The sequence below is a fragment of the Gopherus evgoodei genome, chromosome 5 (assembly GCF_007399415.2).
Source record: "Gopherus evgoodei ecotype Sinaloan lineage chromosome 5, rGopEvg1_v1.p, whole genome shotgun sequence".
Lineage (NCBI taxonomy): Eukaryota > Metazoa > Chordata > Testudines > Testudinidae > Gopherus > Gopherus evgoodei.
Genome location: NC_044326.1, coordinates 45,743,018 through 45,768,905, shown reverse-complemented (window position 1 = coordinate 45,768,905; position 25,888 = coordinate 45,743,018). Strand labels below are relative to the sequence as shown.

The window sequence follows — 25,888 nt, the reverse complement described above, 5'->3', positions numbered from 1 at the left end:
CACACAAACTAAGGTCAACCTGGTCCTTTAGCTCAAGCAGCAGAGTCTCATGCTTTTACCTCAAGAGCAATCCCTGATTCTGACCCAGCCAGGGGTGTCATTACATAAGAGATACTGCGACGGTCTAAAGGAGTAGAAAATTTAGATTTAATTGACATTAATAAGTAGAACTAGTCAGAAATTAAAAAAAAAAAGGGGGGTGTTTGTGTAATGCTGATTCATCAAAAACCGAAACTATTCACAGAAACATCATCAGTTTTGACAAAACTTTTCTTGGGACTCAATCTCAGGTCCAGGATGGAATTTCTGGTCAAAACAGAAGATAAAGTCCATGCATCTCTCACATCCTAGGTGAATGCCCTAACCATTGGGCTAGAAAATAAGTTTCTTTCTCTCTGGCCCAATGGAGCTGTTTCATTTTGTATAAATAATTAAATATTCAACAGGAGAGACTGAGAAACACACCCCAGAATAGCCAATACCTAGTGGTTAATCCTGCACTTGGCTGTTAGCTAGTCTGGGGTGATTCTCCCCCATAATTTCAAAGAACAAGTTATAAATTACTTAGACAAGTTAGATGTCTTCAAGTCACTAGGCCTGATGAAATGCATCCTAGAATACTTAAGGCACTGACTGAGGATATATCTGAGCCATTAGTGATTATGTTCGAAAAGTCATGGAAGACGGGTCAGCTTCCAGAGGACTGGAAAAGGTCATATATAGTGCCAATCTATAAAAAGGGGAATAAGAACAACAGGGAATTACAGACCAGTCAGTTTAACTTCAGTACCCAGAAAGATAATGGAGCAAATAATTAAGCAATCAGTTTGAAGACACCTAGAAGATAATAAGGTGATAAGTAGCAGCATAGATTTGTCAAAAATAAATCATGTCAAATCAACCTAACAGGTTTTTTTGACAGAGTAACAAGCCTTGTGGTTACAGGGGGAAGTGGCAGATGTGGTACATCTTGACTTTAGTAAGGCTTTTGACACTTTCTCACATGACCCTCATAAACAAACTAGGGAAATACAACCTAGATGGAGCTACTAAAAGGTGGGTGCATAACTGGTTGGAAAACTGTTCCCAGAGAGTAGTTATCAGTTGTTCACAATCAAGCTGAAAGGGCATAACGAGTGGGGTCTCGCAGGAATCAGTTCTGGGTGGTCTTCTGTTCAATATCTTCATCAATGATTTAGATAATTGCATAGAGATTACACTTATAAAGTTTATGGAGAATACCAAGCTGGGAGGAAAGATTGAAAAACTGTTTGCAAGTACATAAAAGGTTGTTTCAAGGAGGAATGAGAAAAATTATTCTCTTTAACCTCTGAGGATAGGACAAGAAGCAATGGGCTTGAAATGCAGCAATGGCCATTTAGGTTGGACATTAGGAAAAACTTGCTAACTGCCAGGGTAGTTAGGCACTGGAATAAATTGCCTAGGGAGGTTGTGGAATCTCCGTCATTGGAGATTTTTAAGAACAGGTTAGACAAACACCTGTCAGGAATGATCTAGATAATACTTAGTCCTGCCATGAATGCAGGGGACTGGACTGGATGACCTCTCAAGGGCCTTTCCAGTTCTATGATTCATCCCCATGTGAAACTGGGAAGAGGAGGTGGGAAGACATCTTAAAAATGTTTCCTGCCCAGCTTTAATAGGTCACAGACTTCAGAGTCTGTAGCACATTTTAAAAGGAAAAATGTAGACTTGTGACTTTAAAACTCTGGCAAACTTGTGTGTCCTATTGAACTTGCCACAAGTCCTGTACATACTCCACGTGGCTAAGACTACTTTGGTCATTGCCCGTGATCAAATAAGCTTTTCTGTTGAAGAAGAAGAATTTGCATATACATAGCTCCTCCCTTATGAGGGTCCCAATGCTCTTTATCTATAATGAATTAAAATTCACAACACCTGTATAAGTTACAGATGGCAAAACTGAAACACAGAGAGGTTAATGTGACTTGTCCAAAGTTACACAGGAAGCCTGTTGCAGAGCTGGTAATAGATCCCAGGACTCCTGACTCCCCATCCTATGCTTTAGTCAAAAGACCACACTTCCTGACAGAAAGGAAAGCAAATGTTTTAAAGCAGCTGTGAGGTGCCTTGCTGTCAGGAGAGAATCCAAGATGATGATTGGGATTTAACAGGGCCCACACACTAAGCACTGCATATTTTTGTAGAGTATCCCATGGCATCACCACAGTCACCAGTTGATATGAACTGAATTAAATATGAATTGTCTGCAAATGTCAAGGACCACATTAATACCTGACTCCCATCCTGTATGGACATGGGCTGCTGGAATGACATTCTTAAATACAAAATGCTGAGAGAAGCTCATCAGAATCCTCCCTCTTTTTCCAACTTCCAGGCAAAGGACAGATTATGTAATGGGAAGTCTTTTGGGAACATCAGGAGTGAGTGAAACTAATAAAATATAATTTCTACATTGTCCTTAGCAACTGCTACCATGTTGACTGTTTCTGAGAACTATCTAGGCTCATTTACATATGGGCAGGGCTGTGCAAATAGTGCAGGGTTCAGTTACAAACCAAGCTCAGTTTGCTTGGAGGGATTGGCAGTGAACCAGCTCCTGTAGGTTCACATGCAGACTTAAGTTGTGTGACCACAAAAGGCAAACAGGAGCACCAACTCTCATCTATTCCCAGGTCACCCCATATTCTATCTTTGTGGTGCACAGGAGTGCCAACAGTAGGGCTGGGCAAGTGACTTTTCAGTTCACTGGTCATTTTAAAAAAAATTCATTTTAGGTCAACTAATAAATAAAAAATTTCACCGTTCCTGGCAAATGGAGAAGTCAAAAAAATCATTTTAGGTCAAACCAAAAATCTTGTGCTTTGTTTTTGAGCATTTTTAAAATGTTTTTAAAATAAAATTAAAGGACATTTCCAAATGAAAAATCATTTTGAATAAAAATAATTAAATGTTTCTATTTTTTCAAAATTTATTGTTTGTTTTTTGATGAAAACAATTTGGCAAAATTGACATAAATTTGCTAAATTGTTTCACCAACGCCAAATCTGCATTTTCTCCAAAAAAAAAGTTGGTTGAAAAATTTTACCCAGCTCTAGTGAGCAACTGACCAATCCTCTCTCCTCCCAGCTGGCCTTTCAGTCCTTCTCCTTGTCTTCAAGGGCTGCCTAATAAATGTCACTAACTTCCAGTCTTTACATGTGTTTTCTGGGGTTGGAAGCAGTTGCACATGCAAACTTCAGCATCAGCCCAGGTATGTGAACTGTTCACCTGCCCATTGCCGTTTTCTCATTACTCCACCTTGAACTGGGACTGGATTATCCAAAAAAATAGCAATTTGCCTTTATATTAGCATAAGAATAGCATCATGATGAAAAATTACCTGTACTCTGTGTTAGGAAACCTCTTTGATATATTGAGAACTAAGATGTTGCCTGTGCTTCACCATCTGCAACACGCTCAGTGAGCCTCTTCATTGCTGCTGGTGATATTGCTACCGCTTGCACAACCCAGTGCAGCCAGCACGGCTCATTCTTCTTATATGAATATAGAAAGGTTCCTAGGTTGTACATTTGCCCCTCTAATTTACAGCTGACTACAGAAGATGGACCAGAAAACTATTCTCCCTTTCTGTGACACATCAGGATGAGTCTACTCAAAGTCTGGTTGCCGACTGGAATGCTAACTAATTCATATGCGAACATGTGTGTCAGATACAGTTCTGTACATTAGTCATGCTCCTACTGATCCATTGGCAGAACTTTCCAAATGCCAGTGGATTGAATTAAGGTATCTGTAGGAGGACCTAGAAGCCAGAGAAAAATCAAAAGTAGAGTTGGGATTAATTTTTCATTAGAATTAAGCTATCAACCTAACCAGATCCTTAGCTGATCTAAATTAGCATAGGTCCACTGAAGGTAATGGAATTTCTCCAATTCACACCAGCTGAGGATCTGACTTACATAGTGCAAAATCCACACTCTACATAAAATCCAGAACACTGAAATACTCATCACCGTCATGTATACATCATGAAAAACAAGCCACCAAATAGATTGTTACAGACAGCTTGGATGTATGCATCAAGTGATTGATTATATATATATTAGTACAATTTAGGAACCTTAAAGAAATCAAATTAGACAAAATAAATCAAACTTACCCAAAACAAGATAGAACACAGCAGACAATATACTGTCTCAAAATACAGGTGGGGAAAGAAAGGTTTTTTTGTTGGTTCGTGTTCATGTGTCAGGAGTTAGTGAGGGTTCTTCTATTCTATTGCACTGTTGTGTATGATTCAGTCATTTGTTTAAACGCTCGCTGTCATTTTCAAGTTAGTTCACTGACCTCTCCTCTTTTGGGACCAGTGGTGGTAGTTTGTCAAGTCAGTGTTCACTGTTTTAATGCCAGCTGGTTTCTGCTGTCCTCCATTTTTAATTGTTAACTTGAATGGAATGCAAAAACTCTGGTTTGGGACTAGTAGAATTTTAACTTTGAGTAAGTTCAGGGAAGTTGAAAAGTGGGCAGGTTACTTATTAGGAAAGCACCTTGTTGAGAAGTGACTTTTACATTCATTTTACTTGTCACTATGATTTGGTTCTGTTCACATAATTTTACTGTGTGATTTCAGAGTCCAGTAGGGCTGGTCATGGGTTGTTGTTGTTGTTGTTGTTTGTTGTTTTTTAAATTGTAACTGTCATTGGGATGACTGTTCCTCTGTGCCAAAGAGTTATTTAGAAATTATATACTCCATTTTATTAACCTGTTCGTCAGTTTTCCTGTTAGACACGCCCAGGCTTGCTTGCAGATTAGAACAATGAAGAAAAAGGTTGTCATGATTTACTCCTTGAAAAATATTTATTAATAGTCCTGCTGATGTGGTTTTTTCCCTGGCACCCTTCTCTCATTATCCCTCTTTCATATTAGGGATTTTTTATTTTGGGAGAAGAGGGAGTCAAAACAGGGTTTCTTTGCTGCATTTGCACTGCCCTGTACTGCATGTGTGTGCCTTTGTGACCATGATACCATGTTCTCGCAATGGTGTTTGCATGGAGGGTGGGACAGAATGTTGCTTAGTGTCTCGTAAAACATTTACCAAAAGCAGTCAGCCATGGATTTGAAGGGCATTCCATTGCCAAGCTGCCTGTGGGAGGGGAGAGAGAGTGAGAGAGCACAAGAGCACACCAGGTACTTGCCAGGTACTGTTTCATACTTTGATTTTTCTTGAGTTAGAAATTCTAGAAGAGCAATGGTGTTTGACTGTAAAGGTTGCTAATGGTTTACATGGCAGAACTTGAAAATCAAAACAGTAACTAGCATTTCTCTTTATAGTTTGTTTTTGTCAAATATAATTCAGTTACAAACTGTGATATAAGGCATCGATTGATCAATGTCTATTTGCTATGGGTTTTTTTTTTAACTGCAGAAGTAAAATTCATATGAATTATATAAGTAGTGATCTTCAGACGGTTGAGGTTTTCTAATGAATTAAAACCAGCTGGACTCAGTTTGTCCTGTAACCAAAGGGTTAGAACAAGAGTCAAGGCTTCTAAAATAAAATGTGTAATCCAGTGATTGAAACAGGGATGTGGTTAGTGACTCAGTCTGTTAGAAGACATGCTAAATGTTGAATCAAGTTTTGCTAAAAGAGGCAACATGACAAACTTTTTCAGGAAATTTTTTTCCTGTGCTGTCCAAGTTCCAAGACACAGACAAATCAGAAATCAGATTTATAATTTTTTTCTAATATAATTCACATATAGAAAAGACAGAAGTGAAGCTGAGTAGTTTCAAAGAACTGCTCTATGAATATTCTAGACAGAAAAATATATCACATGATATAAGCTGATTCAACCAAATGGTAATATGTCCTCTTTCTGTAATGGTATAATTTGATAATTCTAACATGCTTTGAGAAATAACCTTAATAATGACCGAACCACCCCACCCCCATGATTTCCCAGTTAGTTCTCAGGTAATCACAAGAGGTGAGTTTTCAATAATAGCTTGATGTGTAATAAATATTAAATGTGTGATAGGTAAAATTCTATGATTATCTACAATATGTTCGGAATCCAAAAAGGGGAGGTAAAATAGGGAAAATATATCACTAGAAAGGGAAAATCTGTTATTTCTTTATAGGGAAAAATGCTACAGTATCTGTTGCTTCAGCTTTCCTTCTACTAAGTCAAGCTCAGTGCAACATCCTATGCAGTTTTGCTTTAATACCTCTCTGATGTGAGGGAACACTATAAATCTGTGTGTTGCTTACTGTACTCACATGCTAGAGAGTAGCTAGATTTAGTAGATAGCCATTGCTGCTGGATGCTATTAAAGTTTAACAGCCCCTGAAGTATATTAAAAGTTGCTTAACCAAATGTGATGTCGATGTATCATGCTGCATGGGGCCTCTAAAAACCTAGTACAGAGTGCAGTGGTCACAGCTCCTGCAAAATAGACAATTTCTGGAAAACAAGGTCTCTGAAATCCCACAACACTGAGATGTAAATAAATGAAACAGACCTTCAGAAATGTAAAGTTTGGGTAAAACTAGCACCCTAGTCCTTCAGCTATTACATAGAAAAGCAGCCCTTGTATTAAAAACAATCCAGGGCACCACCAGTGACTTTGATTTCTAGATCTCATAGTAAATATGAGTCTTGTATTTGCATGCAAATAGTTTTATGTCAATGCCAGATTAGAAATTAGGCTGATATAGTTTAAGAACTTTTGGTTACAATCGTAAAGATTACAGATTTTATCTCGAAGCTCAGGGACTGGATTAAAAAAAGTAAAAATCTGAAACAAAAGAGAGCAATGTTATCTCGCCTATTGTCATGTGATGATAGAGTTCTAGCAGGTCACCATAAGGATGAATTAATGGATTAAACAGAAGGGATAAGACTGTTGACAAAATTTGTTCAGTCTTTCAGTCCTGTTTACATTTAAAAAACCTACTATGGTGGGATTCCAAGTACTGTATACCTATGAATCTTGTTCCCAAATGCCTGTGCACGAATGCAAAGAAACACTGTCAAATAGATACAAATTTCAATTGAAAGAGGCCATAATAGTTAAAAGGTCCATGAGCAAAAGCTGCTGTCCATAGTCTGCTGTCATACCGTGGCTGCTCTTAAACCTTTTCTAATTATGCCTTGGATAAATAGAGAATGTTACTTCAGGATATGCTTTATTCTGTGCCTGCTTTAACTCTTTGCTAAGCCTCTTAACCTCAGTGCAACTCACCATTGTGATAATATTACAATATAGCTTAATTTTGTATAATGTGTTTCATACAAACTGTATCCCAGAATGAGTTACAAAGTTCCTAATGAGAGACAGCCCACAGTATAGCATAAATTATAAACCGCAGTGTAGACTTTTGGCCCATCCTAAACCTTGTTGCAGCCATTTTGTATCAGCCCTAGAAAATAATCCAGCCCTGTGCTCCCACTCCATTTGCAATGTGGCTTGCTCTCCCAGAGGTCTCTGGAAAGGGCATTTTAATGAGTCAGACTAAATATTTGTACCCCCATGGCCCCCAAATAACCAGACCTCTTAATTGGCTCAGGAACTGCAATTATCTCTGCCCCTTGCACTTCTGTCAGGCACAATCTTTGTAAATTGTGTGTGTCCTTTGAGATTGCGGCAAATTGTCAATCTGCTCTCTGCTGGGCAAAGTTTGGGTATTCCAATATTCTGTTCCGATTTTACTGTTCATTCCAGTGACTGTTATTCATTCTAGTATTCTTGCACTGCAATTGCTATGCAATCAAGAAGATAGTGTGGATTACATTTTATATATATTCTTCCTGGTCCTACATAATAACTAAGATATTTAGTAGTAAATCTATTTGATATGACAGAACTGTTCGCTCCCCCCTTTTGTGTATGTGTGTGTCTGTCTTTCTGTCTCTCCATACAGTCTTTTTACTTAAGAACAGGGATGGTGAATCTTAACCCTGCTGTTTTAATATTTATTATTTTTTCACGACTTGAAATGGGAACTGGAAACACTTTGAGCCTAGGACTCAAAGAGGAGTTTCACGGCAGCTTTTGAAAATACTCCTGCATGTTCTATTGAAATGTTGATTTTAATATCTTCCCACACGTTTCAGTGATCAAAACAGATATCTCTATTTATACCACACTGAAAGGTCAGACACCACGCCAAACAGTCCGTGGAAAAGGTCCCTGCTCCAAGAAGCTTACAGTCTGGAAGTCAGACAGGACACAAATGAATGTGATGAACATGGTGCTGGGTTGTGCTCAGACAACCTTACATGAACAAGGTTATGGGGTCACTCCGTTAATTCATGATGAACAATCTAAAAAGTGTATATGTTTGTCAGGGGCCAGCCAGCAGTAGAGCCAGTCTCTAGACAACCCAGTGAGCCCTGGTAGAAGTTGTCTGATGGACCACAGGAGTATGCAGGCCGATACATAAGCTCGTAGCCGTCCAGTGGCTACTCAATGCATTCTAGCCTGCTACTGTGCTTGGTCCTGGCCCTGCCTCCACTATTGCTAGCTTTGCTCTTGCTTCAGCCCCAGGCTGTACCAGCTCACACCCCCAGCTCCTTCCTGATCTCTGACTTCTGGCTCAGACCCTCAGCTCCACCTTCAATTCCAGCTAACTCTTCAGCTTAGGCTATGGCCTCTCACTCCCAGCTATGACCCTTGGCATTGCTCCTGGACCCACCCCATCTGGATTCAGCTCAAACTAGTAGGCCTGATTCTTGCTCCAACTGCTAGGCTAGACTGCCCATGGTTCAATTGCTGACAATATTTTAATTAGTTCACTTCTTTTAGACTCAATAACACAAAAAGACTTTTACTTGGGGGAGGGGAGCTCTTTTTTCCTCTTATGGCAGCAATACATTACTGAAAGGAATTTTTTCCCTTTCTCCTCTAGAACTGTAAGTATATTTGTGTCAGTGGGACTTGCCCTCTACATTAAGGCTAATGGAGCTATTAAAGAGCCAACCTAAGAAAGTGAAGATTTAAAAAAACTACATAATTTAATACCTGCCCATTTCCAAATGTGAACAGATACTAACATTCTGACCTCCAATTTCACTTTTGCTAAAATAATAATCTGAACAAACTAAAAGAACTCTAAAATCACTGCTCTAAATGAAATGCAGTTTCTATTAAATGAAGCACCTTTAATTACCTACAATATTAATTGCCTACAATATTATGTGCACTTCCCAATGATGTCCAGGAGAATTTCTTGCATAGATGGAGGTAAGATATTCCTCTGATTTTTCTTTCTTTGTGTTCTTTGAATGGGAATATTTTCTTTGCACTTTGCTATTATATATATTTGAAAGTCAGATGCTGCAATGAGCAGAAGACACTGTATAAGCTGGATAGATATAATTGGCCACCTATTCAAGAAATAATAATATGGTTAAATACTACATTTAAATTACAAATGGCCCCAACTGAAAGCCAAGATCTGAATACACCTCTTCCCCATATAACACGAATTGATATAACATGAATTTGGATATAACATGGTAAAGCTGTGCTTGGGGGGGGAGAGACGGGCAGGGCTGCATGCTCTGGCGGATCAAAGCAAGTTCGATATAACGCCGTTTCACCTATAACGTGGTAAGATTTTTGGGGTCTCAAGGACAGCTTTCTATTGGGGTAGAGGTGTACCTCTGAACTCTGGGGAGTTCTTATCTGAATTTGATGGCTCAGGACGTTCTCCAGCCTAAATAATGCAGAGCCTCACAAATCCTCACATTACTAAACCACCACATGATCTAATTTACACAGACATACCTAAAATGTATGGTTTCTCTCCACTTTTTAGCCAATAGACTATAGTGAGGTCTCATATTAATGAGACTTACAAAATAAACACAAGAAATTTGCTCACACGCCATAGAATATAATATCAGTCATAATTAAAACTAACCTGCAACTGACCAAGTAAATTAAAATATTTTAGGATAAACCATCCTGGCTTTTATATTATATATAAATTTGTTTTCTCACTCAATTGTAAAATTCAGTGAGTTGCAATGAGTCTCCCAGTCATTAATTTGTGAGGAAGGAAAAAAAAAGACACTGTTAGAAAGCTTCCATCTATGTTCCATGATTGGAATGAATAAAGTCTGACATTTTGTAAGAACAGATATGAGAGAGGTCATCTGAGGAAGGTGTGTCTTACAAATGAAACTACATAACTCAAACTGAAACCTTTTCTGTTGTTGAATGGAGGAAGTCATATTCTGCAGATGCAAAGCATTACGTGGATTTTCATTCTTTTCAAAGGGCTTCAAAAAACATTTATTATCCTAGCCCTTCCTTTCCTACCCACAAAGAGTGTGCAAGGCAATGAGACAAAAATAGCAGCATCATAGCAGTGAGGTCTTTTTATTATTGTCGCTGATGAAAACGTGCATCATGCTTGGACCTCCTTCCCTCAAAGTACTTTCTGTGCTCATAAGAAAGTGATGAACAGCCCCAGAAGCATTACCTGGACTGGGATCATATTAAGCTTTTCTGAACTGATTACTTTAGTTTAAATTCTACCCAAATTCTCAGCTTCAAGTTGTCATATAAACATTCTGTGATACATCGAGACTGTATTCTTTTAACCTGATTATTGACATATCTGTAAAATTTTTCTCCTAGAATCACTCACTGGCAGCTCCTGTACAGTGCAGCTCTCACCTTTCTAAAGCCCTCAGAGATTGCTCACACCACCCCTATACTTAGCCACATGTACCCCCAAAACGGAAGGTGCTGCCCCAAAGAAATTTCAATACAAGGCTCCAATTTTGCAAGGACTTACACACATGTTCATCTTTACATTGACTTCACTGGGGCTGCTCAGAGTGTAAAGCATGTATGCACATTTTTCTGGGCATAGATCTTATTACTGCAAGTATTCCTCAATGTGACTACCTGGTATAACAAGTGCTTACTACTATAAGTTCAGTGGGACTACACATAATAATAAACACTGTGCTTGACGGTTGTGATTCCTTGCTGTGTTCTGCATAACTAACAGAACACTGTGGGGCAAACCAGGGTTATAATAGTGACAGATTATGGGAGATGGATATGGTTAAATACATATTTTTAAAATATACCAAAATGTAGGTACAGTGTCTGGGATTGGTGCTCAGGTATTATGGTGATGAAGGCCATACAAGAGGATGGAGAAATGGATAGAAGGATGGGGTGGATGGATGAGTTGGAGGTCAGTGATGGAAATAAATGATAGAGGCCAATTTTGTACATACAGCATAATATGAGTACACAAGTAGAGAGAGCCTTTATCAAAGCAATATTGTACCATTTATCCATAAACATGTGTAAATGTTATATAAAAGCACAATAAAGAAAGAAAAATCATACAGATAGACAAATGAAGAAAGGAGATAAAGGGAAACCGGAAAGAAGCAGCTGAAGTACATCAGACTTTAACATACTGGTGGTTGAAAAAGATCTGCCTTTGTCAAAGCTTATTCAAACAAGGTCTTTCAGATAAAAAATCCAAGGTGATGATATCAAGGAGGAGTAAGTAGGGAGCAAAGAACAGAGTCTTCATGAGGCACATTTTACCTGCTCTTAGGGTCCGACCCAAGTTTCAAATTTCAGGAAAGCCTCAAGCCTGTGTATGTTATTATACTCAGCCAGAAATGGAAATATTAAAATTTGGTACAACCTGAGAGTGAGAGACAAGGACAGGAGCAGAGTACACTCCACTCTCTTCAAAACGTCAGGGACAAGAGTTAGCAGTCAAAACCTGGGAGAAAATTAATTTGACAGACTCCGTGGGCCAAACACATCCTTGATAAGATTTCCCTGGTATCACCTGGTTGCCTGAGGTCAGTGGAGTTACACAGAGATGGATCTGGCCCATTCTGTTCTGGGTTTTCTTCCTATTGTTTGCGAAAGCTTATCACATCAATGCCTTACCACCTTTGAATAAAGGTCCAAGGGAGGGAAAATATACAACAGGAACTTGGAGGTCAACTGCAGAAGTCACAGACATCACTTTTCTGTTCTGAATATTAGACACAGCACTCAGATATATGATTATGACTGTGAAACTTCAAAACTGAACTAGACGTTATTTTAAAGAAGCACAAGGTTTTATTTAATCAAAATGACAGACTTGGGTCCTAAAAATAAATAGGTTGCATATCGATGAGAAAAAGCCCCAGTTACCCAGTAAGGGGAGCCTGTATTTCACTCCTGAATCGCAAGGGGTCGGGGGGAAATCAGTGTACAAACTGATTCTCTGCTAGGAGTTTGACAGTATTTAATTATAGAATAATATAATAGAAGATATTCCTAATTGAAAAAGTACTCTCATCCTTTCTAGTGTAAGGAATACATGTACAATCCCATAAGGTTGAATAGAGGGACTCGTCATTTCTGCTCACATAGGGCTTCAAAACAGCAAGAGATCCATTCTTGTACTAATATTATAATTACATATTATTCATGCTATAACTATAGTCATTGGTACTGTGTAGAATTCTCATCCCTGTTTAATAAGATCATTAGCCTTAAATAGTAATATATTATTCACAGTAGCTGTGAAATGTTTTGACTCAAACAGCTGGTAGTGGATACTTAAAGAGCTCTGTTAAATGCAAATAATACTGCAAGTGAAGCAATGTATACAATTTTCTGGACACCTTTCAAAGCAACTGTATTCTGTCACAATGTTAGAGTTTTGCTGGAGTCAGAATTGTTTCTTTTTAGTGTTTTTTTTTTTAACATCATTTAAGGTAAATAGAATAACTTCTAATGTCAGCAGTTTTCTCACATAAGCACAAACAGAGGGATTCATATGCCTAGTGACACTTTTTTAAACTAACAAGGACCCAGTTGCACTGCGAAGGTACAAACTGGAGGTGGTGAAGTTAGGTTAAGTAAGAAAACATGGAATCATCTTCACAAGTTAGGTTGTGGTGATGAACTGCTGTAGGCTCAAATTCTCTGATATTTGCATTTAATGCAAAGAAATGTTAATAAACAAACCCTGAATTACCAAGGATGATCTTCAGGGCAGCCAAAGAGACCTTGCTGTGTACACTAGTTGAACTCTTTCTGATATTTTAGTTGGTATTGCATGGAGGTTATTGTGATGTCAGTCTTCTGGAGTGTAATAAGCAGCTAGGCTTTGATCCAGCAAGGTATTGAAGCACATGAGTAACTTTAAATCCATGCACTGTACCATTGAAGTCAAAGTGATTAGTCACATACTTAAACACACAGAATCCTAATGAACATGAAGATAAACAGAGACAACATTTAGTGGAAAACTGTAGAATTCTTAGGTTAAAAAAATTAAATGTAGACATTCTATTATAAGAAGTACCCAGGATTACTCTCTCAAATAAATCTGATGTACAAACCTAGAATTTTACAAGGAAGTATTAAGGCTGGCAAACCCATATTTTATACTCCTACCCCTCAAAACTTGCCTACTTATCTACATTCTTTCTTAATAAAGATAAAATCATTTGGGATTTTTAGAGTATTCCATGGCTTATTTTGACTCGAAGGCATGGAATACTCTAAAAATCCCAGATGATGAGTTGAGTGGACAATGTGATGAATTCCTAGTGTAGCATTTATTTGGATAGCAGTTTTCCAGGAGCGGTGTGCGTGTGGTTGTGTGTGTGCGCGCATAGACACACTCCAGCAACCCTGCCAAACATAGCATCCAACATAGTTTGTTATTGTTCTGCTTGCCAAATTAATTAATTGCGATTTAAGATGGTAAAAGCTCTACTTGTTGAGGCCTGATAGATTTGTTCTACAATCTGTTGGCATGCAAAAAGTATAATTATAAAAGTTTAAGAGGAGTCAAATTTTGGTACGGTTCCTTAAAGTAAATGTAAAATTCTAATAACAAGCCAGACTAGAGAAGATAGGATCACTGTCTTCTATACATTTTTTGTGCAGTGGACTTCTGGGAAGTTTGAGACAGTACATTTGGTATTTTGTTAAAATTCAAGTTCTTCCAGAATTTTAGTTATGTGGATCATTCATATCTAGTGTTATGTTTAGTTGAATTTTGTGTCACATCTAAGTCATGGGTTCCTTCAGCATATAGAGTAACCCAGTGATAAGGCTACAGCCAGTTCATTTTGAGAAGAGAAGGAAAATGAAAGGTTGTAAAAAGAATAAGATGTGAAAATGTCTATTCTAATCTCCAGTTCTGGGTGCCTGCTTTAATTTAGAGACACCCAAAGTTTGTTTCACAAAGGGCTTCAATGGTAAGTTGACAGAGGTCTATATGTAACTTGCATAAAATGGATGAGACTGTAGCCTCCCACTTCTTCTCATCTTTTACACAAAGGAACAAAGGTGGGACCCACCAGGACTATTTAAGATGGTGCACTGCATGCAGAGAGCTGTGGTCAATGCAGAAGGATCCTTTGTATTAGAGGTGATGGCAGAGGTGAGCCACTTTATAGAACTGCATGAATGGCATTTGGCCATCACTGATCTAACATTCATTTTATTTCTGTCAGATTTTGTGTCACTAAATTTCATAGCTAGAATTTTTCTGGATGAATAATGAATATCTTTCTGAGTACGTCTTGGCTACATGTATCACACTAGCAGTATATTATTTGTAAACAGTTATGTTTTCCTCTTTGCTTATAATCAGTGTTTATAGAATGACATTATTTTGTATTTGCAATAGTTTATAGTTTTTCTTTCATCCCTTTTGATCTTAATAGTTTTACAAATACAGACACACAACCATTAATGCTCACTGATTCAGCTCTCAGTGGATGGCTTCCCATTGACTTCAGTGGGAATTACATAGAGCAGGGGTTCTCAAACTGGGGGTTGAGCTCCTCAGAGGGGTCATGAGGTTATTACATGGAGGGTCGCGAGCTGTCAGCCTCCACCCCAAACACTGTTTTGCCTCAAGCATTTATAATGGTGTTAAATATATAAAAACGTGTTTTTAATTTATAAAAGGGGGGTTGCACTCAGAGGCTTGCTATGTGAAAGTGGTCACCAGTAAAAAAGTTTGAGAACCACTGACATAGGGCCAAAAATTGCAGTATGTTAATTTGTGGTAGAATGTGGAAGCTGAAGGCCCTTTAAGAAAAACCGTCCTGGGAAACTGTTTGGGGCTGTACCAGCCTGTGATCATGCAGTTCAAGTTAGCTTTCAAAAACCTAATTCATTAAGAATATAAAATCTGAACAGACTTGTTTATTTCTCATTGTTTATTCTTGTTTATTTCTCATAAGCCATTAGCACCTGGCTGCAGGGCCAGCTCCAGGGTTTTTGCTGCCCCAAGCAGCAAAAAAAAAATTTTTTTAAATGCTGCGATCGTGATCAGCTCTACTGCTGCTGCTTCAGTTTTCAGCAGCAATTCAGCGGCTGGTCCTTCGCTCCGTGAGGGAGTGAGGGACCCCCTGCCGAATTGCCACTGAAGAGCCAGTTGTGCTGCCCCTCTCCATTGGCCGCCTCAAGCACCTGCTTGCTGGGCTGGTGCCTGGAGCTGGCCCTGCCTGGCTGATCACAAGAAGAAAAGACAAAAAACAAACAAACAAACAAAACATTTTACCAGCTTCAAAGGAGGAATGTGCAGCCTATAGAAATGAGATGCAAAATGGCCAAAAGAACACTGCAGCTGCTTGTTTCCCCTGGTTAAAAGGATTAACTATCAGAGAGACATTCAGGGAAAGACTTCTATGGGAGAGTGAACCCACATCAGACCAGGGCTTTGGAGTGGAGCCCAGAGATGGAGCGCGGAGCAGCTCCAGAGCAGTGGAGCTGCAGGTTTTTGCCTGGAGCTGGAGTGGAGCTGGAGCACAGCTCCAAAGCCCTGCATCGGACAGCTGAGTGGTAACTAATTAATCAGAGTGAATAGCCAGTGGAAGGGTCTGAATTCCCATCTTTCTGAGGGCAACACACCAGGACTGAAAACATCCTGAGGTTTTCAGAGCTGAAGTTTGCTGCTTCCTGTGCCTAAAGTTTGCTGTCAGTCCTTCACAAATGCAGTATAGAGGAAGGTAACATGTTAATGAACAACCATGAACTGCATTTCATCCCGAAGTGTGTTACAAATTTAAGCTCCAAACCTGCAATGAGTTCTTGTTTCCTGCACCTGTGTGCAGCCCCACAGAATCAGCGATGCACAGAATGGGCACAGGAATCTGTCTGCATGGATCCAGTTGCAGAATCAGGGCCTAGTGTTTCTGTATAATGTTAAACAGTTGTGTTTCATCCCAAAGGTTTCTCCCTTTCAATAGCGGGTGAAGCAATCCTTACACATTAATTTAAAATGAGTGTCCCATTCATGACATCATTTTTCATTAACTTAGAGCCAGGGCCGGCTCTAGCCATTTCGCCTCTCCAAGCACAGTGGCACGCCGCAGGGGGCGCTCTGCCGCTCCTCGGTCCCGCAGCTCCAGTGGACCTCCCACAGGCGTGCCTGCGGATGCTCCACCGGAGCCGCGGGACCAGTGGACCCTCCGCAGGCATGCCTGCGGGAGATCCACCAGAGCCGCCTGCCACCCTCCCGGCAACCAGCAGAGTGCCCCCCATGGCATGCCGCCCTAAGCACGCGCTTGGCGCGCTGGGGCCTGGAGCCGGCCCTGCTTAGAGCATCTGTAACTCTTCCTCTTCCCCCTTCCCCTCCGCCTCCCAAATAAGAAAGTCAAGATTAGCTCTTCTATGAAAAGAAAGCACCAAGTAAAAATGAATTTAGCCACACCTTTAAGGGACACTTCTTCCTCGTGTGAGTAATCCCATTCATGTCAATGTTATTACCCTTGGGGGAAGGCAAATAAGATTTGGCCCTAAGGCCCTGATTTGTCAATGATCTCCATGCAGCTGGATCCCTATAGCTGCATTATGGATCACCGCTGAAGCCAATGGGATTACATCTGTTTTAAACACGTGCTTCAGTGCTGTGCTGGTCTAGAGCCTTATTTTTAAAATATCTTTATTGCTCATTTTAAATAAATAATAATCATGGTTTTTTTTATTATTAATTCTAGGTCTGATTGTGCAAACCTTTATGTGATAAGAATTACCTATGTGAGCAAAGATTTGCAAAAATCAAGCACATTGTCTATACAGATTTTCACATGGTGCAGAAACATTAAGAAACATGTTATCCAAATACTCCCAAGTCTTCTTAGCATTGACGGAGGCTCCAATCCTGCAAACACTTAACGCATATTGGTAATTGGTAAACACATGAATAAGGGTATGGCTACACTCGAAATTTCAAAACGCTGCCGCGGGAGCGCTTTGAAGTGTGAGTGTAGTTGCAGTGCCAACGCTGGAAGAGAACTCTCCCAGCGCTGCACGTACTTCATATCCTCATGAGGTTTAGCTTGCAGCGCTGGGAGCTGCGCTCCCAGCGCTGCGGCACTGTTCACACTGGCGTGTTACAGCTCTGTATCTTGCAGCGCTCAGGGGGCTGTTTTTTTCACACTCCTGAGCGAGAAAGTTGCAGCACTGTAAAGCGCCAGTGTAGCCATGGCCTAAGAGTTTACAGGAGCTGGACTTAAATGATTATTTACCATATGTACTAGAGCAAGGGTTCACAAACTGGGGGTCTTGAGATTGTTACATGGGAGGCTGCAAGCTGTCAGCCTCCACCTCAAATCTCACTTTGCCTCCAGCATTTATAATGGCGTTAAATATATTTTAAAGTGCTTTATAAGGGGGGAGGGTCTCACTCAGATGATTTCTATGTAAAAGGGGTTACCAGTACAAAAGTTTGAGAACCACTGTATTAGAGTATATTTGGCTACATGTGAAAAGTATAAATAGTGTCAGACCTTTGTAATTTCTAAGATTATAATAATGCTAATGACAATAACTATCCAAAGCCTACAATATATGAAATCAGATGACAGGACACATTGTATTATTAAATATAGCACTGCAAGAATCCTTTCTTAGTGACCTCCAGTTTCTTATTTGGTTCAAACTTCTAAGTAAGTACTTTCACTGTAAATCTCTGTGTCAAACACACTGTGAGGAGAATCCCATAAACATAGCTGGGATGCCATCCACATCTCAGCTGGTTCTCTTCTAGATACAATACAGCATGCAGCTTACCTTTTGAAGACATATCTCATCAGTTCCACAGCCTCTCAGCTGTAAAATATAACTCCTTCATTCAAATATGGCTATGAAGTCTGATTTTCTACTTTGCTAGTTAACACCAGAATTTTTGCTATATTAGTTAAATATGATATCACAATTAACTGACTGAATAACTGATTTTTTGGTTAAGGAGCTGAGCCAAAAAACTGAAAAATAATTCAGTTAAAAACCAACACTGAATTTTTATGTGTTTGTCACAAGATAGATAGATATTGTTTTGGAAACATCCTCACATAGTGATCTGAAAAGAAATTTGCTCCCCAGGACTGGCAGTTGCTGGCGAGTCTGCCTGTGAGTCATGGACTCTAGTGCTTCCTGAGTCCCCAGCAGCCCGCCAGGAATCCAGGCAGGGTTCCCTTTGAATTTGCAAAAAGTTTGTTGAACCCAGATGTCTCTGGTGAAACATTTTGAGCTTGATGAATCCACATTTTCCAGTGAAACTTTATTTAATTGGAAAAATATTCTACCAATTCTAATCGCAGTATTTCAATGACAGTAGTATTATAGGTGGGACTCATGGACAACCTTAATAATAAGTGGTACTAGGGCCGGCTCCAGGCACCAGAGCAGCAAGCAGGTGCTTGGGGCAGCCAAGGGGAAAGGGCGGCATGTCCAGCTCTTCGGCAGCAATTCAGTGGCTGGTCCCTCAGTCCCTCTGGGAGCAAAGGACCAGCCGCCGAATTGACCCCAAAGAATGAAGCGGCGTGGTAGTGCTGCCGCCGATCGCAGCTTTTTTATTTTTTTTTGCCACTTGGGGCAGCAAAAACGCTGGAGCCGGCCTTGAGTGGCACTAACACTTCCCATTGTAAGACCCTCCTGATCTTGATTGAAAAAGGATGCTAGTTTCTCTATCATTAGCATTGAAATCACTTTCTGGCAGTTAGCCTGATTTTCAAATATCTGCTCTTCAAAATTATCAAAATCAAAGTGAAGTTTCTCAAAAATTGTGGTTGTTTACTTTCAGAAATTGTTTGTTTGTTTTGTGTGGATCACCATAACTTCTAAACTGCTTGAGCTGCATGTGGATCACCGTAACTTCTAAACTGCTTGAGCTGCATGTGGATCACCATAACTTCTAAACTGCTTGAGCTGCAAACTCCTAAATTGATTTAACCTGCTTGGCTTTATCAGTAGTACGGTTGACTATTTTTGAAAGGGCATATAAGGCAAGCAGTTAGACAGTAAGAGTGGCTTTCATTTAAATACTGCAGCACAAATGTTGTTTGCAGGGGGGAAGAAGCATGTATCATTAACATATGAGCTACATATATTACACACTACTGGGCATACTTGCAGCCAACATGGACTTTATGAAGTCTGCACGTTTTTGTGGCTTATTATGAGGGTATATGGTCCACATAGTTTGACTGAATTCTGCATGATCTGATGCAGACTCTAGAACATCCATATGACCTGACACAGACTTTATACCTTCCACATAGCCCAGATGTAAATAGCTATGATTGGAGGGGAATGGCAGGCAGTGGGCTCTGGGGGCCTTGCTGCAGAATTTACATGCACCTTGCCATACAGTATGGCTACTTCATTAGTGTCCAGGGTATTCTAAGGCGACCTCAGGTTATGCACACTCTTTCTGCCATTTCTTCGAGTTCTAATCTGCCCAACTGCTGGCTGCACAAAGACATGTGAACAGAAAGAGAGTAGCGTAAATCATCTCTACCATTTTGCTTACATATGAGAGATTCTTCTTTTGGGGACACAGAAACAGCCGACGCGTTTCTAATTTTTGCACTAATCCAGATTTGAAGGTAAAGAATATGCTGTCAGTCTAGCTTGTTGATTATCTGACCATCCCTTAGTGTTTGACAAGTGCAATAACAATAACGTTAAAGGCATCTTCAGGATTAGTCAGCAGCACTTAAATGCATTTGCTCAAGAAGTTTTGGTTTTCAAATCAGCTTCCCAAATCTGGAACTACCAGCTCAAACCTAGGCACAAAATGTGCTCAAGCACCCTTTCCCATGATGATAAGAATGGTAAGGATATTCTTGCTTGTCAAGAGAATTCTCACCCGCGGTGAGCAGATGAGTGGACATTAGCAAGTCTGTTTTAGGTTACCTGAAACAGTGTACACAAGGAATTCCGGAAAATTATCATAGCCCATGAAAGTTATCTCCTTCCTTCCATTTCTTTGTAGCACTAACATTAGCAATTGCTAAGAAGTTCCCAGTTTTAAGTAAGGTGGTTATCCAGTGTGAAATAAAATCAATTGATACTTTGCTCAAATTAATTGCAACATAAGGAAACTGGCATTTATAAAAAGGAGTTCACACTATCACTTATAAACAGTCAGTTGAGAGTTCAAAACCTGTATTTCCTGATCTACTGTGAAGGGTCTGCATTCACATATGTTCTATCATCAGGAAACTATTGCACTATTTGAAGTAGTTTCAATTCCTAATGCTGTGCTGGCTACACAAATACAGTTTGTGAGTTAAAGGAGGAAAAGCTAACTAGTTTGTAGAAAAGTCCTAACAGAAAGGCAAATAAGGCAGCATGTCCCTGTGCTGGAAAAACAGGATTGTTAAAATTGCCACAATGGGTCGTATTATCGTTAGCAATTAATTGAGTTTGTTTAGGGAGAGTAAGCTACTGTTATTTAACATGGGAATAAAGTGCCATACTGTAGGCAAGCATAGTCTAGGTAGTCTGTTTACTTACAGAGATAACTATTGTTAAAACAGGGAGCATAAGGAGCCAAAGTGTCTGCTTTTATATCTAGCATTCATTGGAAGCAGAAATCATGAGGGTACTGTATTTTGAATGTTTTTGACACCTTATCCCACTCTATGCCAACAGGGTAAAAATTAACAGGACTTCTCATTTGTGGAAAGCTTATGAGTAAAGATAAGCACTGAATGAATAGGCAATTTACCAAAGGATTGAATTAAGAGAATCCTCTCTCCAACTAGTGACAGGGCATGGGACATTCACACACTCATTCTGCAGCCTGTAGTGCAGTCCATGGGCTGTAGAAATGGCTCCACACTCTCTATGTTTTACAAACTCCCAATATCTCCCTCCACAGTTGTATGGAAAGTGATGATGGAGCAGTGTTTTAGAACATGCAGGGGGTGTGGAGCAGGGGCAGCGCCAGACATTTCACCGCCACAAGCACGGCAGCATGCCGCAGGGGGCACTCTGCCGCTCGCTGGTCCTACAGCTCCGGTGGACCTCCCACAGGCGTGCCTGCGGAGGGTCCGCTGGTCCCGCGGCTCCACTGAAGCCACGGGATCAGCGGACCCTCCGCAGGCACGCCTGCAGGAGGTCCACTGGAGCCCTGCCTGCCGCCCTTCCAGCGACTGGCAGAGCACCTTCCGTGGCATGCTGCCCCAACCACGCACTTGGCATGCTGGGGCCTGGAGCCGCCCCTGGTGTGGAGTGCCCCCATGCCACTGCTATGACATAATTGGCTCAGCTGCCTTTTGTGCCTTGTACACCTGGGGATAGGGGACAGCATTTGGCCCGCTGAGAAGAAAAGCAATTTTATCATATTTGAACATGTTTATTCATGAATGCAACTTATTTGTATTCCCACAACAAGGAATGTCAGGTCACAGTTCTTCTCTTATTTTGATCTGAGAACGTAGTAGGTTGCAGGTTGTAAAACAGTGCACGCTTAACTTGGTAGGCCATTTTTAGAAACTCTGGCAGGTACTGATGGGTTCTGTTTGCACTGTTGTAAATTATCCCTGCCTTCATTCAGTTCCCTGATTTCTTTGATAATTCTGGTCTAAATTTACCACAGCCACAGTCATAATTTATTAATAAGCTGAAAACCATTCTGAAATCTCGCCACCTGGACAGATCCACAAGCTATGGCTTCCTCATTCAGATGAGAAACAAGAACATTGTTCAATATTAAACACTAGAGTGTTTTTGGTACTTCGGCTTCCTTTGACCATGAAAACACAGGAAACAAAACCTTTAAAAAGATAATAAGCAAACTGATTTTTGGTCTCTGCAGAAAGCTTAAAGGAGGAGGATGCACAAAGCCACTATACAAGCCTTCATGGACACCCAAACCTTCAAGCAGACATCAGGAGATAAAATGTTGCCTTTTGCCATCCTCATTCATGAGTATAGCTGATTCTTTAGGCTGCCACATATCTCCTGATTTTTGTGATTGCTTCTGGTTTTATTAGAGGGACGCAGTCAACTTCTGTCTGGAAATGTTTTCCTTGTTACTATTATGTTAAAATTAACTGCTATACATTGTACCGAGGAACACCAGAGATTACTATAAATGAAAGAGATTAGAGAGAAAAATATTTTTCTGGTATTTCCCCATTATGTTTACTATGTGCATTTGACAGCAATATGGGCCAGAGTTTCAAAAGAGCTCAGCATATTGGGGTTCAAATGTCACAACAGACACAGCTGGTTGCTGAGCATATGAATATCTGGTGCTATGCATATACTCAGTTTTGCTATTTCCCCTATTAGTCACTTGGTCAGTTTTCCCTGTTTGTGTCGGTCTCTCATATAGCAGAAGGGAGAAAAACACTTTTTAAAAACACTTCAAGGAAACATTATTGTAACATCAAATAAATTAGCAGGGGAAATCTCAGGACTGGCATAAATATAGCAGCTGAAATTACTGAAATTCTTTTGTTTTTAAATGGACTAAATTTCAAAATGATTATATCCCTTTATTAGCAGTAATTATAAAGTGCCATTGGCATGCATGGCACTTTACAAACCAAATAAAGACAGAGTCCTTGCCCCCCCAAATTTATAATCCAGGTTAACACTAGAAAAACAGGAGATAATAGACACAAAGAGGAAGCTGATGGAGGAAAGAATGGGAGTGAAGACAGTAAGATCATGAGATTTTTGGAAGAGAAGTCTATTATCTTAAGAGTTACACAGCTTTTGCTTGTTTTCGTGATTGTTGTTAATATGAATATAACATTGTAGTTTATAAAATTTCTTCAAGCAAGAGGTTTTGAGAAGTGGCTTAAAGGAGGAAGATGAGGCACGAGAGGCAAAATTTAGAAGGGGGTTTCAGGCAGAGAAGATCACATGAAAGAAGACACTCAGGAAAATATGGGAGAAGGACACCGAGACAGTAGTCAGGTAGTCAGATGTGAAGCCTGGGCTAAGTGCAGAAGGCACTGGGAAGCGAAAAATGATAAGAACAGAGATGTAGGAAGGAGATAAATTCAGGAGGCCCATGAAAGCAAGCAAGCAAGCAAGAGCTAATATGAGGCAATAGGGAGACAGTGAAGGGATTTTAAGGCCTTATCTACACTACTGCGGTAAGTCGACCTAAGTTACTCTACTTCAATTATGTGAATAACGTAACTGGAGTCAACGTAGCTTAGGTTGATTTACTGCGGTGTCTACACTGCACTGCATTAACAGGAGACGCTCTCCCATCGACTTACCTTCATCTTTTCCTTCCAGTGGAGTACCGGAGTTGACTGGAGAGCCATCTGCCATCAATTTAGTGGAACTTCACTAGACGCATTAAATCAACACCCCTGCATCGATTGCAGCAGCACCGACCTACCAGACATGGCCTTAGAGAGGTTGAATATGATCATACTATCGGGAGGTAGCTGACTTTTACAGCAGAGTTTTGGATAAACTGAAGGGTACATGGTGAACATTAAAAAGGCCAGAAAGGTGGAGGTTTTAGTACGGCGTAGAGCAGTGTTAAATTTTTTAGACAAAACTTTTTTTAATAGAAAAATGCAGATTTTGCTCAACCAAAACATTTGATGAATTTGCCTGGAATGGTTGTGGTTGAAAACAATTGCTGATATGTCTTGCTCACATGTTCTGCATCAACCGGATCACCATTTTTGAGGTTGGGAAGGAATTTTCCCCAAAGTTAGATTGGCAGTGACCTTGGGGTCCTTTCCCTTCCCCTGCAGCCTTGTATACTAGTTGCTTGCTAGGATCATCTGCGTATTTCTCACCAGATCAATTCTTTACCATTGCAGGAACCTCGGGCATTGGTGCACCATGGTCCCTCGTAGTCTCTGCCTGTGTCACACAATAGTTTAATCTTTTGAGGGCTGATACTTTAGTCTAATCCAGGCTATTAGGCTCAATACAGGGTAACTTGGTGAGATTGAGTGACCTCTGATGTGGAGGAGGTCAGACTAGATGTGCTGGTGGGTCCTTTCTGGCCTTAAATGCTATGAAAAAAAGTAAACAGAAAAAAATTCTGAAAAAAAAGTCAAAATATTTCTTTTTGACATTTTAATTTGAACACAGTTTTCATTTAGAAATTTATTTCAATTTTATTTTTAAAGGTAAAAAACCTTGAAAATAAAACTAAATGTTTTGTTTCATTTGACCCAAAACAAAATATTTTCAACTTTTTATGTTTGCTGGAAAATTTGAATAATTTTCCTTTAGAGTGACTTGAAACAACTCTCCCCTCCAATTTTTCTGTTTGGCCACTGACCCAAAAAATGGTTTATTCCCACGGGTCTAATATGGATCACACTAAACCAGAGATTTCCCAAACTGATATTCCACAGAATATTTCCTTGTTGACCATGTTTCCAGCTGTTTCTGAAGGTGTGCAGGCTCTTCAAAGTAGGGCTCGAAAACCTGAAAAAAGGATTTGGAAACAAGGCGGAAGACCCACTCTAACTGCCTCCATTAGGGACCATGGCTACATTAAAAGAAGAAGAAAGGCAGTGGGAGAGACTTTTAGGTACTGGAGCCATCAGTGTGGATTAGAGTTGTCAGCCACTAGCAGGAGAAATATGTCTAGGAGAACAGGGGAGACAAGAACAAAGTAGGTGATCAGTATGTCCAGAGTGATAGGAACAGACTGCTATGGTTCCTACAGACATGTTATATAATTGTAAATGAAAAGGGAGGAGCCCACAAGACACCCTCTCTATTAAAATCCAGTTCACACTCCGAAAAGCTTGAGAATCCCTGCATTCTAAACAGTTTGCTAAACAGAAAACATTGCTAGGCAACACAAAAACCATTTTGATAAACCAATATCCAGTTTCACATTTTCTGGTGTCATCAAATCACAGTGAGTAAAACAAAAAAGATTTTGGACGTTCTGCAAAATGTCTTGGCCATATTCTTATCAAATACTGCTTGCTAAAAATTTTTTCCAATAGCTAGTTTTTTAAATAAAATAGCCCAGAGATCATATTCCTTCTCTCCTCAATGATAATGGTTTCTTTGTAGCTTTCCCATCCCATTAAAGGGAAGAAAGCAAGCAGCTCCCTCTGGAGTCAACGGTAGTGCTGCTTTGTAGTTAAAACACTATAGAATAGGTGCAAGAAACTAAAAATCATGATTTTTCTGCAAATATGCTCAGTTTAAGGCCTGTTCCACACTACGCTGTTAAACCGATTTTAACAGCGTTAAATTGATTTAACGCTGCACCTGTCCACACTACGCTGCTCTTTATATCGATTTAAAGGGCTCTTTAAATTGATTTCTGTACTCCTACAAAACGAGGAGTAACGCTAAAATCGAGATTACTATATTGATTTAGGGTTAGTGTGGACGCAAATCAATGTTATTGGCCTCATTCTTTTACAGTAGCTACCCACAGTGCACCGCTCCAGAAATCGATGCTAGCCTCGGACCACAGACGCACACCACCGAATTAATGTGCCTAGTGTGGACGCGCACAATCAACTTTATAATATCTGTTTTATAAAATTGGTTTAAGCTAATTCGAATTTATCCTGTAGTGTAGACGTACCCTAAGATTCCAGCAGACTGAAAA

The 25,888-nt window shown here is 39.9% G+C and overlaps 1 protein-coding gene across 7 annotated transcripts in view; it reads left to right on the top strand.

Annotated features, from left to right (window-relative positions):
• RBM47 (RNA binding motif protein 47) overlaps positions 1 to 25,888 on the top strand; it is a 107,860-nt gene that overhangs the window by 42,869 nt on the left and 39,103 nt on the right. The window contains exons 2-3 of one of the 7 annotated variants that reach the window (XM_030564781.1): positions 5,111 to 5,204; positions 14,351 to 14,452. The exons of 3 other annotated variants lie outside the window; for them this stretch is intronic. The gene's annotated coding sequence lies outside the window, so the exon portion shown is untranslated. Of the gene's footprint in view, positions 1 to 5,110; positions 5,205 to 14,350; positions 14,453 to 23,574; positions 23,726 to 25,888 lie in introns of all 7 variants that reach the window. 3 more of the 7 variants (XM_030564786.1, XM_030564782.1, XM_030564784.1) reach the window with 3 other exon arrangements.